Source organism: Athene cunicularia (assembly GCF_003259725.1).
Source record: "Athene cunicularia isolate RWA chromosome 2 unlocalized genomic scaffold, athCun1 chr2_part1, whole genome shotgun sequence".
Classification (NCBI taxonomy): Eukaryota; Metazoa; Chordata; class Aves; order Strigiformes; family Strigidae; genus Athene; species Athene cunicularia.
This window is the reverse complement of record NW_020799095.1, coordinates 125,924,677-125,934,506: the sequence shown is the minus strand read 5'-3', so window position 1 is coordinate 125,934,506 and position 9,830 is coordinate 125,924,677.

Sequence of the window (9,830 nt, the reverse complement as noted above, 5' to 3'; positions counted from 1 at the left end):
CCTCCCCTTTTCTTTCAGTTCCTTTTATTTAAAGTTTCTTTCCCCTACCTGATAAGAGCTGAGAAATCAAATATTCGGTTCGACCATTGCTAACTAAGTCACTCTACTAAAACATTTTTTTCCTTTTAATAAGATCAAAACTAAAACCAAAACAAAACAAAAAAGAAAAAACAAAACAAAAAGAAACAGAATCACAGAACCAACTAGGTTGGAAAGGACTTTGAAGATCATCTAGTCCAACTGTTAACTTAGCGCTGACAGTTCCCAATTACACCAGATCCCTCAGCGCTATCAACCCAACTCTTAAACACCTCCAGGGATGGGGACTCCACCACCTCCCTGGGCAGCCAACGCCTAACAACCCCTTCTGTAAAGAAATACTTCCTAATATATAGTCTAAACCTTCCCTGGTGCAAATTGAGGCCATTCCCTCTTGTCCTATCGCTTGTTACTTGGTTCAAGAGACTCATCCCCAGCTCTCTGCAACCTCCTTTCAGGGAGCTGTAGAGGGCAATGAGGTCTCCCCGCAGCCTCCTCTTCTCCAGACTAAACACCCCCAGTTCCCTCAGCCGCTCCCCGTACGACCTGTGCTCCAGACCCTGCACCAGCTCCGTTGCCCTTCTCTGGACACGCTCGAGTCATTCAATGTCCTTTGTGTAGTGAGGTGCCCAAAACTGAACACAGGAATTGAGGGGTGGCCTCACCAGTGCCGAGTACAGGGGTCAGATCCCTTCCCTGTCCCTGCTGGCCACGCTATTGCTGACACAAGCCAGGATGCCATTGGCCTTCTTGGCCCCCTGGGCACACTGATGGCTCCTGTTCAGCCAGCTGTCAATCAGTACCCCCAGGTCCCTCTCTGACTGGCAGCTCTCCAGCCACTCCTCCCCAAGCCTGTAGCGCTGCTGGGGGTTGTTGTGGCCCAAGGGCAGCCCCCGGCATTTGGCCTGATTGAAACTCCTCCAGTTGGCCTCAGCCCATGGCTCCAGCCTGTCCAGGTCTCTCTGCAGAGCCTCCCTGCCCTCGAGCAGATCAACACTCCCACCCAACTGGGTGTCATCTGCAAACTGACTGAGGGTGCACTCGATGCCCTCGTCTAGATCATCAATAAAGATGTTAAACAGGAGTGGCCCCAAAACCGAGCCCTGGGGGACACCACTCGTGACTGGCCACCAACTGGATTTTCTCAACTCAGTTCACCACAACTCTTTGGCCCCAGCCATCCAGCCAGGTTTTTACCCAGTGAAGCATGTGCCCATCCAAGCCACAAGCAGCCAGTTTCGCCAGGAGAATGCTGTGGGAAACAGTGTCAAAGGCCTTACAGAAGTCAAGGTAGACAACATCCACAGCCTTTCTCTCATCCAATAAGCAGGTTGCCCTGTCATAGAAGGAGATCAGGTTTGTCAAGCAGGACCTGCCTTTCATAAACTCATGTTGACTGGGCCTGATCATCTGGTTGTTCCATATGTGTTGTATGTTGGTACTCAGGATGAGCTGCTCCATCAGCTTCCTGGACCGAAGTCAAGCTGTCAGGCCTGTAATTTCCCCGATCATCCTTCCAAACCTTCTTATAGATGGGCGTCACATTGGCCAATTTCCAGTCAGTCGGGACCTCCCTGGTCAGGCAGGACTGCTGGTAAATGATGGACATCATCTTGGGGAGCACCCCAGCCAGCTCCTTTAACACCCTTGGGTGTATCCCATCTGGTCCCACAGACTTGTGTATGTCTGTGTGATGCAGCCGGTCACTGACTGTCTCCTCCTGGACTGCAGGGGGGTTGTTCTCCCAGTCTCTGTGTTCTGTCTGAGGAGGCTGGATTCCCTCAGTACAACTAGTCTTGTTATTAAAGACTGAGGCAAAGCAGCATTAAGGACCTCAGCCTTCTCCTTATCACTTGTTACCATTTTCCTCCTGCGTCTAGCAGGGGATGGAGACTCTCACTGGTCTTTCTTTTGCTGTTGACAGCAAAAAAGAAACATTTCTTGTTGCCCTTGATTGCTGAAGCCAGATTAATGTCCAGCTGGGCTTTAGACTTTCTAATTTCTGCCCTGCATAGCCTCAAATCCTCTTTGTAATCACTGTGAGCCCCTTCTTCCAAAGGCTGTAAACTCTCCTTTTCTCCCTGAGTTGCAGCCAAAGCTCCCTCTTCAGCCAGGGTGGTATTCTCTGTCGCTGGCTTCTGTTACAGCACCTGGAGACCGCCTGCTCCTGAGACATTAACATTTCCTTCTTAAAGAGTGCCCAGACTTCCTGGACCCCTATACCCTTCAGAACCGTCTCCCAAGGGATCCTGTCAAGCAGGTGCCTAAACAAGACAAAGTCAGCCTTTCTGAAGTCCAGGATGTCAGTTCTGCTTAGCCGTCTCCTGGCCTCTCTAAGAATAGAGAACACTATTATTTCGTGATCACTGTGCCCTAGTTGGCCTCCAACTGCCACATCATCCACGAGTCCTTCTCTGTTCACAAGGAGGAGATCCAGCAGGGCACCTTCTCTGGTCGGTTCACTCACCAGTTGTGTCAGGAAGTTGTCTCTACACATTCCAGGAATCTCCAGGACTGGTCCCACTCTGCTGTGTTGTATTTCCAGCAGATGTCTGGGAAGTTAAAGTCTCTCACAAGAACAAGGGCAAGCGATTGTGAGATTTCACCTAAATGCCTATAGAATATTTCATACCCCTCTCTGTCCTGGGTGGGTGGCCTATAACAGACTCCCTACTACAACATCTGCCCTGTTTGCCTTCCCCCTGATTCTAACGCAAGGACACTCTACTCTGTCTTCACTACACTTGTAAAACCAGGAGAGGGTAGTAGTCCTCAAGTCTCACTAGAGAGGGGAGTTTAGTTGTGAGATCCTTGACGTGGGCACCAGAGAGGCAACAGACTTCCCTATGAAGCAGGTTCTGTCTGCATATTGGGCCTTCGACACCCCAAAAATGTGGGTTTTTTTTTTCACTGAAGCATATGTATACAGCACATATAGACAGTTGTAAACACCCTTGGCTTTAATACATGCAAAAGTTGTTCTCATTTGCAGTTTGAACCTGTACAAAAATGCATACATATTTTTTGAAATTTGGATTTTATTGATGAATGGGGTAATACCAGCTCTAATTTTGCCTCTAGTTTATGGTAGACCATGTCTAAAAAACTTAGGTTAAACTGAAAACAAGTGAATACCAAATAAAGTGCTGCTTGGGATACTTAGATATTAGGTTCACAGGATTAGCATACTAATGACATTGCTATGGGAATACACGACCTATTATGTTTATCAATTGCAAATGTAATTTCTAAAATGTACTGGGCTGCTTGTTTTACATATTATCCTTCTTAGTTGTGTGGAAGACCATGTCTCTCAAAAGGAAAAAACAGAAAAGCATGTACATATATTTTTCCTTGGCCTTTTCCGCTATTTTGACTGTCTTCATGTTTGAGCTAGAAAAACAATGTATTTATACCAAAAAGCCTCTACAATGTCTGAGATTTATAAATGTTACCAGTGATGAGTGTAAAGAAATTATTTTCTTTTAGCAATTTATTTTTTTTAATGCATATAAATGTATAGATAAATCCTAATCATGCTGTTGGTTGTTAAGAGACACTTAACTGAATTCTGCTAGGTAGTGAGTTCTCTAAGCATCCATCTGAACCTGTGGCTATTGAGAGGACCCAGGAATTCACAGCATCGGGTCCTAATTAAGCAAAGCTAAAATTGTTCTATTACATAGGGGAGCTAATAAAAGATAATCCTGTGGTTTGCTTTAAAACAATTACTGTATGTCCCTTTCTGCCTGCAGGAATCACCTTGTCACATCCCTCACTTGCATCAATCTACCACTTCCCCTTCCCCTCTTCTATTTTTGTAATGCTGCCCTTTAACAAAAATAGAGTTTAGAGGATGACATAAAAAGGAGAGTTGCAGATGTACCGAAATATATGCAGTCTTTCTGCTACTTGCAGAAGGATTACAAACAGCTGGTGAATTAGCGTACTGCAAGCAAAATAGACTTTCTTCTCAAATGAAGTATGAGGACTTTTATCTTTATTAAAGCAGAAAGCTAATACAGCTAACCTAAGTTCGTTATATTTTGCCACTAATCTACACAGGAATGTTTTACTTAAAAATTGATATGTCTCTATAAGATAAGCAAGCAAGATAGCTTTCTCTACACTTTCTGTCTTTTTTTCTTTACCTTAACATCTATGGCAGGAGTCAATTATGATGGATTCTGTGGTGATCTGAAACAAGGATAGGGGCTTACCTGTACTAAATTCACCTTTTCTTGCCAATTAAGATTTGATCTCTGTACAGAAAAGCTACTGTATTCATCTATCGTGATCCAGGCTGATACAGAATTTATGAAAGGTATGTGTTCACGGTTGAAGGTTATTTTTTTAAAAAGGTAAAAATGTTTGGCCAGTATTGTTACCTCTGCCTGGCTCCATTTGAACCAAATGTACAGCAGGAAAATGACAGGTGTAATTTGCATAATTTATCAGAGAGAATCATTAGAAGCGAACAGGTAAAAATGGAAGTGCTAGATTCTGATTGATCCCTGCCCTCCTTGTGGAAAAGTCATCTCTCATGGGCATTTTCTGAAGAAGGGTTGGAAATGAAAGTGGGAAACTTTAATTACAGATCAATATCCCATGGAAACACTTCTACTGGACCAACATTTTCAAAACTGGGAAGTAAGTCAGAAACAATATGAGGTTAGGACAGAGGACGAGCTGGTTTCTGTACTGCCTTTTCCTTTTCATGGTTACAGCTTCTGACCAGATAGAGTTACTACATGGTGGAATAGATTGTCTTAATTGAAAAACAGGAAGAGAGTGGCTGAATTGAAATGTTGCCTTTCTTACTCCTAACTAGATGCATTGCTCCAAAGATATACTTTCCATGGATTTTACTTACTTCCTTCTCTGTTAGCTCCCTGGTCTCCTTGCAGAAATAACAAGGCTTTTATTTCAAATGATGTGTTGTTTTCATTCTGCTGTGTGGACCAAATAAAGTAACTTGGGAAACCAAGTATTACTTTTGATGTTCATTGCATTCTCTTCCTGTCTCTCCCTGGAAAGTGACAAACTGATACTATCTGTAGATTTTATCTACTGATAAAATTCATGTTCATCATCTGTCTACAGATTTCTTCAGGAAAACACGAATCAGATTTTTCAGAGCTATTATATTACTGAAAATACCACAAACCTTATACCAGCTTGATTGTAAAAAAGAAGGATTTCTAAAATATGGAAGGATATCCTTCAAGGAAGGGCAGCATTTAAATTTTACATCTTATATATCTGACTTTGAAAAGCAGAAGGCATTAAAAAAAATTTTCAATGTAAAAATGACATTAACATATTTAAAAACTCTTTTTACCATGGGAAACAAACATGCCATAAAAGCTTATATTTCAAGTTGTAGTGACATCATTAATTGCAGAAAAGGCATAGGAAGGGAAAAAGTAACATTCAGTGAAATAAAGGAACTATCTGATTCAGTTAAATACCTCCCGTTTCCACTGAAGGCAACTTTCCTGATGACTTTAGCATAGCCAGTTATTTTTTTAGAGACACCGACTTCCAAATGCCGCTAATGTGCAATACAGTATGAACTTACATGCAGTCCTATCTGTAAATGTATAGTAAAAAAACCCTATGAAGTATAAATTCATTAAAGATATGCAATATGTTGTTGTATTTCTAGTATTTTGCTTAATGCAATTTTAGTTTAATCCATAATGTAAGAATATTTACAATATTGATATATATACTGGAAATATTAGCATGGATGTTTAAGGGATGTGTTTATTATTCAAAATATTATCTTTATTATGTTTATAAAATGAGAAAAAAACTATTATAATGAAGAAAATTAAATATAAGTGATATGGAAAAAAAGGTTTGGCCAAGTCACATTTCCTATAGATGTTTAGCTTGCAGTTCATCTACTTCACCAATGTAAACTTAGAACTGCTTTAATTATAATAGTAAAGTTGTTTTATCTAATGGATTCAAAATATGGTTTGAATAATCATTTTCCTAAATGGACTTTGTAGCTTGACCTTTGGATTTTGTTATAAACCTTTTTAAAGCAGCACAACACCATCTGTTGGTACATTATGTATTCATGTATTTCCTACATAAACGTCTTAGAACAAAGTTTTAGTACTTTTCTTAAGATAATTTGAAACAACCTATTGGGACATAAAAAAAAAAAAAAGGCAGTGGAGATTAATGTATTTTTGGTTACTACACTGTTGGTAGCCTTTTTTTTTTTTTTTTTTAACATGACAACATGTAATTTATAATTGTGCCATAGAAGACATACCAAATAACCAAGATTTTGTACATTAGTCTTATAGAAGTATACATTTTCTATTTGTCTGATGTAGCTGTTGCTACTAATGATTTTGCATTCTGTGAGGAAAAATCCTATATTGGTGTTAAATTTTACTGATATGAATGCCTCTCTTTTGAAGTACATGGTTGACTGCAATGTTATTCTCAGAGCCTAAAAATGACAGTGGCCACTTCTAGCTAGTGACAATCACTTTGAGACTTTGCTCCTTGTAGGATGGCAGTGGAAGTAGTGAGGCAGTCCTTATGAATTCATGATGAAATGCATTGCTGTGGTTGTTTAGTATATGTGTGTCAGGGGAGATAGGAGATAGGCCTTTTCTTTGTGGAATCTAAACAGAAGAAAAAAAGTCCAAGCAAGTGCTAAGCTGTAGGATCTAAATAGCAAAGTCTGTTTCCCAGGTTGGTGTCCAGTTCCCTGTATGCTTTTAGGAATAGTGAAATAGAAGAAACAATTCTGCAGGAAAATACTGTGATGGTAAGCATAGTCAAAATAATGCCAGTAATTATATATATATATATATATATATATATGGATTAGACCAAAATAATCAGCTTGTGGGTGAGGTATTGCAAAGCTGTAGGGATCAAAGGCGCTAATATCAAGGCAATGACAAGGTGGGTTAATCTGGAATGTGATGAGAGTCACTTTGAAACCTTACCTTCCTTGATACATCAGCAAGTGACAGTTGCATTTATGTAGTGGTTTAAATGTTCCAAGCCCTGTCTGGATTATTGCAATGCTGTGCTGAGGAAAGTTTGGAAGCATCACTCATTCTTATTTATGCTACCATGAAAGCCATCTGATTTTCCAGGGGACACCTAATGGGCTTGTGCCTCAACCAGGATTGTTCTGACTCCAGTCTCATCATTCTTTTTGATATATGCCAGTCACCTTGATCTGGCCAGTGGTGTTCTAGGATCCAGGTATCTTTATGAAATCCACAGTTACATAGAACAAGCCATGGAAAACAATAAAAGAAAAATTGAAGACCAGCAAAGATCAAGGATATTTCAGGTGGGAACACATGTGTATCCTCTCAGAAGATAACACAGAGAAGGAGAAAAAGAGGCAAAGAAAGGTTTGACAAATAAAATGAGTCTTAAAGAGACTGGAGGTTACAGAATTTTGTGGGCAATTTCCATATCACACAGTATGATGGCTGTCAAAAAAGTAGACCACAGTTCTTGCAAAATGTATGCCAGGCTGCTTTAGGTATCAGGCAAAAAGTTGCAAAATTCCACCCAAATTCCTCCTTAGTTTGAGATTCATAAACAAAATGTGTTATTGAATAGGTGTTGCAGAAAAAGAGCTCTGTGGAGAATTAACTTCCTGAGGCTTATTTTTGTCTTCAAACATGAGGACTTTCTCCCATAATCTTGCAACACTCTGCTAGATAGGTTGTTTTCTCCAAGACTGACTTCTCTTTTTTTTTTTTTTTTCCTTTTTTTTAAAAATGACTGTGGATGACTACTAAGAATTACTCATTATCTTTTCAACTTGTTTAAAATATTAAATTACTCAACACCCCTTCTACATAGGGGTTTTCAGTCTCCTTCCTATAAACTGTTTCTTCACATTGAACTAGATAGTGTCTATTTCTGATGAAGGAATTGACTCTCATTCTTAACTTCTTCATTGTAACACAATGGGACTCTGTTGCTTCATATAGCAAACTATCCAACTTCTACTATATCAGTACTAATAGTGTTGTTTCCATTTTCGTATTTCCTGATTCTCTTCCAGTCATTTTTTTTGTCCTCATGTTAGGAGCAGTGTCAATGTCTTTTAGGCTGAAGGTAAGAGAGTCCATGAAATATGCTGGCTGTTTAGGAGTATAAGTATGTAGGCAGGTTTTCCCTCCTAGTTGACTACTGTTCTTCCTGTCTTGGAGGTCTTGGAATGACACTGCGTAAAAGTATTGGGGTTACAATACCAAATAAAGTCTCCCCTTCTCCATGAGGAGAGTGTCTGCCTAAGGATATCAGTCACTATAAATATAGTTTGCAAGGAGAACATGCTTAGCTGAAGTTAACAGTCTCTTTCAAAACAAGGTTTTGAAATGAAGTCAACTGAACGTTCTGTTAGAATTGCTAATTTAAATCAGCCAGACTCAGGACATGTTTCTGTGTGCACCTATGCACCCTCTCTGTGTGAGCTAAAATACACTTTCATTTCAGTTTGAGAGTAGTTTACACAGTAAAAGAAACTTGTTTTGTATGACCATATAAGAAGTAGGGGGGGGGGGTGGGGGTGGGGGGTGTAAGTGTAAAAAATATCAGTAGTGACTTTCCTGGATTTCCAGTTTCTCAGGGACTTTTCCATGGTTTGAGCCAGTATGAGCAGGATTCTACAACTCTACAGTTTTGGAAGCTTCAGTCTAAAATCACAGAATCACACAGAATGGTTGAGGTTGGAAGGGACCCTTGGAAGTTATCTTGTCCAACTCCCTACTCAGGGACACCTAGACCAGGCTGCCGAGGACCATGTCCAGATGGCTTTTGAGTATCTTCATGACATCTCTGGGCAACCTGTGCCAGTGTTTGACCACCCTCACAGTGAAAAAGTGTTTCTTTATGCTGAGAGGGAACCTCCTGTTTTTCAGATTGTGCCCACTGCCTCTGGTCCCATCACGGGACACTGCTGAAAAGAGCTTGGTTCCACCTTCTCTGCTCCCTCCCTTCAGATATTTGTACACATAGACAAGATCTCCCCTGAGCCTTTGCCTTTCTTCTCTGTGCTGAACAGTCCCAGCTCTCTGTCTTTTCTCATAGGAGAAATGCTCCAATCCTTTAATCATCTTCATGGCCTTTTTTTTTTTTTTTTTTGAAACAGTGGTAATTTATCCAGCCAGATTATTCAAACACAGCACCCTTATCCCTGCAAAGCACTTCATATTTTCCTAGAAGTTACAGAAATACTAGTAAGATGTAAAGGCAGTGTCCCCTACCATGCGCTCTATGACTTAAGTGTTTACATCTGCTGGAACTGTTAGTTTTATTTGTGGAAGTATTTCCGCTGGTCTGGGTCCATGCCAGACTTCTCCAAAGATTTCTGTTAGTGACTGGAGAAAATTTTCCTGAGCAGCTAACAAATAAGGTCCACATTCTTCAGTTGGTTATAAATGTGCATACTGTTACAGGGAATGTTCAAGTTATAAGGAGTTTCTTTCCAGGACAAGGATTTGTGTCATGTTTGTTGTAACACTAACCCACTCTTGGTACAGACACTCAGTAGAAGTAGTGAATGAACGTTAACTGCTGCCTTTGGAGCTCAGTAGTATCTGACCCCAGTTCCAAGTGTATTTCAGACTCTCTCCAGCACAGTGCATTTCCCACATATACCACTTACTGGTAGGTCCTCGCCTGCCTGGGATCTTCAGATGTCCTGGTACTCCTGACTGTTCTTTTACAGCTTCCACTCCTGCTGCTCTGAAGCTTGTTTCACCAACCCCCACCCCCACCCCCCC